The sequence below is a fragment of the Nicotiana tabacum genome, chromosome 10, assembly GCF_000715075.1.
Source record: "Nicotiana tabacum cultivar K326 chromosome 10, ASM71507v2, whole genome shotgun sequence".
In the NCBI taxonomy this organism is placed as follows: Eukaryota; Viridiplantae; Streptophyta; class Magnoliopsida; order Solanales; family Solanaceae; genus Nicotiana; species Nicotiana tabacum.
This window is the reverse complement of record NC_134089.1, coordinates 161,428,623-161,435,263: the sequence shown is the minus strand read 5'-3', so window position 1 is coordinate 161,435,263 and position 6,641 is coordinate 161,428,623. Positions and strand designations below refer to the sequence as shown.

The following is a 6,641-nucleotide window of genomic DNA, read 5'->3' as shown; positions in this document are numbered from 1 at the left end:
CTGCTTCTGCGATGGCAATACCGCTTCTTCAGCTCCGCACCTGCGGGACCCAACCGTAGGTGCGATTATGACAGATATCAGCAACTTCAGCTGCTTCAAACCACTTTCAAATCCTTCCGTCAACCATCCGAAATCATCCCGAGACCCCCGGGACCTCAACCAAAAGCACAAACAAGTCTAATACCACTGTCCAAACTTATACCAATCCTTAAAACACCTAAAACAACATCGAAACGACGAATCAACCACAGATTCAAGCTTAAGAACTCCAAAACTATAAAAATACGTTTTCGATCAAAAAGTCTATCAAACCTCGTCCGAATGACCTAAAATTTTGCGCACACGTCACATTCAACACTACGGAGTTACTCCAACTTCTGGAATTCCATTCCGACCCTCTGATCAAAATCTCACTATCGAACCGGAAACTTCAAAATTCGACCTTTCGGTATTTCAAGCCTAAATTAGCTACGGATCTCCAAAACACAATCCGAACACGCCCTATGCCCGAAATCACCCAACGAAGCTAACGGAACCATTGAAATTCTATTCCGAGGTCGTCTTCACACTGTTCCGACTGCGGTCAACTTTCCAACACTTAAGTTCTCATTTAGGGACTAAGTGTCCCAAAACTCTCCGAAACTCAAAACTGAACATTCCGGCAAATTAAAATAGCAGAAATAAACACGAGGAAAGCATTTAATAGGGGATCAGGGCGTTAATTCTTAAGACGACCGGTCGGATCGTCACAAATTTTATGGCAGCTACCTCAACTGTTAGTAATTAGATTTTAAATTGAATTTTTTTATATATATTCAATAAAATTTTAAATACATTATATATAATTTGAATCAAAATTATTGAGTTCTGCCAAACTCATATCTTAAAACCTACATCCGCCTGACGTAACAAATATTAATCCATACAAGTGTTCGAATTCACAATGCATTTGCTTCACTATTGAAAGAAGAATCATAAATATTTTCACAAACTCTCAGGAAAAAAAAGATTCTCCATGCATTTTAATGTGCATATGAAGAGTGTAGCAACAAATCTCTCACTCCTTCATGCAATGGTGTAGGCAGTCAAGTTCTCCACATTCCCAAATATTCCAAATGATTCAGCGATATAACATTAATGTTACAGTATTTTATTTTACAAAGCAACTTACTTAAGGTCATTCTTTAAGGCATTTGCTGGAAGTTGAAGGTTAAATATAACATTAAACAGATTCAATCTAAGTAGTCAATGCAACCTCATTACGATTTAAAACATACGTGGGGTACATATGTTTTTCCACTAGTGTGAAATAATAATAGTAGTATATACTGTCTTTTTCTGGTTCAACCTATATTTATATTTATATTTATATTAATATGCATTCTTGAGAAAGCTAATGCTATAGTTGTTAGCACTAGATTTAGTGATAATATACACACACATATAGAAGGGAGCTTTAATGAATTATTGTTGTTTGTATCACAACGCATAAAATTATTATTCTCACCATAGAACAATCGTTATATTATTATTCACTTGTTCCGTCCGATCCATATTAATTGATTTTTTGACTTTTTTTATGCTTCACTGTATTTATTTTTTTTCAAAAGTTGCCCTTGTAGACTTGTAGTAAAGAGCCTATGAGTAGTTTATTAAATTTACAACAAGTAAATGACGGTTAATAGGGCCAATTTCATTGTAATTAATACTAAAAGAGGAATTTCTTAATATATGTAAAAAGAACCAAAAAATTACTTAAAGTGAACCGGAGGAAGTACATGAAGTAATTCTTTTATAATCGAACTATGAACCAAACAATCCCTTATTGAATAAATGATTTTGTGATTCGTGGCTTTCTGATACTTCTCATAATCAGCAATATATGTTCGTGGCATTTACCATTCAGATCAGTAAGATCTGTTAGTAAACTGTATTTGTAAACTAAATCTGGAAAAACAAAGTAAAATAATATATAAATAGAATAGTAAGCGAAATAACAAAAAATCAATTCGAGCGCACTGAATTTACAGTGTTTCCTTAAGGAATTTAATCCTCTCCTAGTACCCAAGGTTATGAATTATTTTCTCATAGGATAGAACGAATTACACACTGGTGTAGTGGTACTTCAAACCCCAGTGTTTCAGCGAACACAAAGTTCGGTAGCAAATCACACTTACTAATGCTTTGTTTGATGTTTAAACTATGCAGAAGAAGGAGGAGAAACTCAGAAAATCGTATGAAAATTCTGAGCAAAATAGACTTGTATTTATAGCCAAAGTTGGGGTGAAATATGAAGAGGTGCAACTCTTCAGAATGGCTGTTTATGCAAAACGGCCACACATAAATGGTTATTTACTCAACAATAAAGAGTGAAAATAAAGAGGAAAAATTGAAGAGGGTAGTTAATTTTCTGTTACCAAAACAGAAAAATGGATTGGAGGATTTAATATTAATATTAATATTCTCTTATTAAAACAAATATTTAATAACATTTCTGTTAATATTTTTGTAAATATTTTACTATTAACAAATAAATTTGGTCCAAAAAAATAATCAATCAATTTGACCAAAGCCGGAGCCAGAGCCGAGCAAGCGACGACGACGGCGCGAGGTTTGCCTTCTTCTCAACTCTTTAAGAGCTAGAAGAAGGGTAATTGCTTATATACCCTTCCAATATGGGACAATGTCCCTTTGTCAGGGGGGAACTTAAAATTTCGCTCAAAAATTTTATTTCCCTCCATTTCTCATTCGTCCTCTTTTATGTATTTAATATATTAAATACATAATAACCCAACAAGATCAACATCATCTACATTCAATACACCTGCCTTTATTTTCAGACTATACTTAATTCAATCGAAAATACTTAACTTCATCTACCTACCTAGACTGCCCTCTCCTTCATTTAATTGATTTTGTCCTCTTATAGCTAGCACTTCCAAGCCATCAACTACCCATGCACCACGTACTCCTCATGCAAGAATATCGTCGTCGTCCACTTCTCCACGTACAATCTCAAATAATCCAAAGGATTCGGCTCTAACATTTATGTGACATTTTACTAGACTAATTCATTTATTTCAGGCATTTCTTGGAAGTTGAAGTTTAAATGAACAATACATAAATTCAATCAGAGTACTCACTGTAAATCTCATTAAATGCTATAGCTAGAGATGCAATGTGCATGTATATTTTTTTTACAAAAATAAATAAAAAGATTCCACATGATATTGAAAATTGTATCTAATTTGACCCTTGTTTGGAAATGGTGATTCATTTTTAAATAAATGGATTCTTACGATAACAAATACTGCCAAACAATTAATGCTTCACGGTCTAGTAAGATAGAATTAACTAGTATTTCACTTGAAGGATCGCCATAAATCTAAACATATTAGACTGTGCGTAACTCATATGGTGAAATTACTTGTTATTCGTAGCGGAAGTGAAAGTGGAAGACGGATGAACCGTGGCTGAATCAGGTGGCAGTTATCATGGTGCAGTTGTACATAGGCCAAAAATTATCCGAGTTATATTTGGGCCACGTCGACACTAAGAAAGTCTTCGAAGGCTGCCACGTTTTATCGGTATAATTTCGACAAAAGATGAATACAAGGTCGAAGTGATCTGACAAAGGATGAAGGCTAGGAAGAGGAGTCAACAGAGATCGAGGTCGAGGGCGGGTACTCTCCTTAACGAAGCAGTAACGGTTAGTTTTGGGGATATGACCTTAAAGAGAATATTCCAGTGAATATTCCTAGGGTTTTATTGTCCATATACCCTTATAAATAGAAGAAAGATAGTTATAAAAGAAAATTAGACGCTCACCGAAAAGAACGACATATTGACATTCTCTAATTCTCGCTTTATTAAATATATACAAAAGACACCTTTTCTTGAAATCTTTATCTAACTTTTCTCCCACGATCTAAGGAGAATCTAAATATTCAAAGGATCATCAATCATTTACCATATATTGTCAGAAAGAATATCACATGATTTCATCCTTTTTTTAGTTATCTCACTTGCATTTATTTACATAAATATCATTATATATCATTTATTGTTATTTAATGCTACTCACTTCATATTTGGGCCGTTGAATCATGAATGTTGTTTATTGTTACGTATTCACTGTTATTTTTACGGACTTTGTGACATTGAAATGTCTTTATATCGGAAATATTAAGGTTAACCTTTAATTACCCTAGCTAATGGACCTTAAAGTATGAGTGGACCCAAAATTTCTTATATCACTATATAGAGAGCACGGCAGGAGAAGATTTGCAGCAAAACTCCTTCCAATTATTTTTTAAAAAATTGTGTTTCTCTTTAATGGCTCCAAATTCTAATAATATAGCTGTGGTGATGTGCCGTTTCCTGAATATGGGCACTTAACCCTTGTTCTTCCACTACAGAGGAGATGACAAAACCGTTACTTTCCTATACTAAGAACATCAATGTATTTTTTTCTCAGCTAAGTACAGTACGAGTAAATTCTTAAAAATTTTGATAGGTATTTAATTACTTATCGATGTTCATTAAGTGTAAAAAATAAGTACTCCAGGTGTAATATCAGAATTCAAGTAAGTACTATGTCAAAGTACCCCTGATATGAAAACACGGTGCTTGCTATGATAATTCCCAAACACTTCGAGGACGTGTTACGTAATTTTCTTCCCTATAAATGGTCATTTTATCTCCTGCTAGAAACCAAACAAAAAAGCAACAAACATAGTCTTTTCTTTTTCTTCCAGCACTCTTAGGTTCGTCTATTTTTGCATGCCTGAATATACCAACTCCTTTTACGTTTTTTTTTAAAATTTAATTAGTATTTAATTTCCCTTTTTGTTTTGGTCAAATTCATTCACAAGAAAAAGAAAAAAAAAATGGGGGAACTAATTATCTCTAGCTGGTCTAATGGACGAGGCAATGAAAGTATACAAGGAATTTTTCAGTTTGCCAGTAGAAGAGAAAGCAAAATATGCAAAAGAGGCACAAATGACAGCAAATGGTGTAGCAAGCTGAGGCGGAGCCAGAATTTCAAACCTATGAGTTCGGGATGCTAAACATTTTAACTTATGAAAATTTTGACACTGTGGCTCCGCCTCTGGTAGCAGGACTTTATAATAGTGCTGCCGATTATGATAGACAGGAGCAACTATACTGGAGAGATGTTTTGGAACACAGCTGCAACATTGACGGAGGAGAAAAAAAAAAAATTGGCCTGATAACCGAATTTTTTATTTCATTTTTTTTTTCTTGCCCTGTATTTTCATGTCAAAAATATGAAAATGAAAATTTCAGGGAGGTTATTGGTTCATATGCTGCTAAAGTGAGAAAGTTGAGCAAGCTTATCTTGGGTCTGCTAAGTGAAGGATTAGGGTTCGGGGCAGGGTATTTTGACAACGATCTAGGACAGACAATTGTTACCAATCACTACCCAAAATGCCCAGAACCAAGTATAACCTTGGGATCGGAATTGGTGGACATTGTGATCCTAATCTCATAACTATAGTCCAACAACAAGTATGTGGCCTTCAAATATTAAAGGATGGGAAATGGATTGGTGTGGAACCTCTACCTCATGCACTTGTTGTCAATTGTAGTTTAGCTCTGACGGTAATGCATGTTCTTTAACTTTACTTGCTAATTTTGGATAGTTGAATTGGATAGTTGAATGATCATTTGAGTAATAAATTCGTTGTATAAATTCAGGTGAGTAGCAATGGGAAACTAGAAAGTGTTGCACATAGAGTGGTGACGGACACAACTCAAGCACGGACATCCATTGGTACTTTTATTTGTCCAGAAGAGGTCGTTGAGCCTGCAAAATCACTTGTTGATTTGTGCAATCCTCAATTGTTCAAATCATTCAAATGGAGTACTGAACTTGTTCCCCATTACCTCACTAAGAAATCAGTGATCGTGCAGCATTGGAGCCTTTTAAGATCGATGTTTAAGCATTTTGTGTGCTAGCTACCACTTTTCCGTTTTCCAAAATGAGAGCTTACTTTACATTATCTTTGTAACTTGTACGTTGTAACCTATGTTTGGATCTAGCTTATGGTCCATGAATCAGAAGCTTTAATTCCTTCTCTTTTTTTTTCCTTTTCTGAATCTACTATTTACATAAAATATTTCAACATATTTTTGGGATAGACCAAAGACACCGAGCATTTTACTAGTAATTTATGAAATGCTCGTCAAGGTGAACTACATATTATTGCATGAAAATTCGAGCTGTTTGCCACGGTAGTTATTTGTGACCTCTACGGTGGAGCGCGGATCAACGAGAAGGACTGACATATTTCTATGCTGCCAAGTCTCGGAAGAAAGGATACAAATAAAACCTTAGGCAATCGAAGCATAAAGCTATATGAATAATTAATTTTAGCATAAAATTCCTCATATGATATAATAAGTGTTTGATTGCTCTTATAAATAGTATATGCATTAAAATATGCAATATTTATGTATTAATTTATGCGGTATAGTTATCTACAGTATATATTCTAAGAATTAGGATAGTAATTCAACTCATGTAGTCTCATGGTTAGTCGCTTCTTTAAAACTCCTTTGCAATGAACATCTTGTATGATTGCTCTAACAAGCACTGATGCAATTCTCCTCTTTGTTTG

The 6,641-nt window shown here is 34.5% G+C and overlaps 1 pseudogene; it reads left to right on the top strand.

Annotated features, from left to right (window-relative positions):
- Positions 1 to 3,399: 3,399 nt before the first annotated feature.
- Positions 3,400 to 6,105, top strand: LOC107828375 (hyoscyamine 6-dioxygenase-like; annotated as a pseudogene).
- The last annotated feature ends 536 nt before the right edge of the window (positions 6,106 to 6,641 follow it).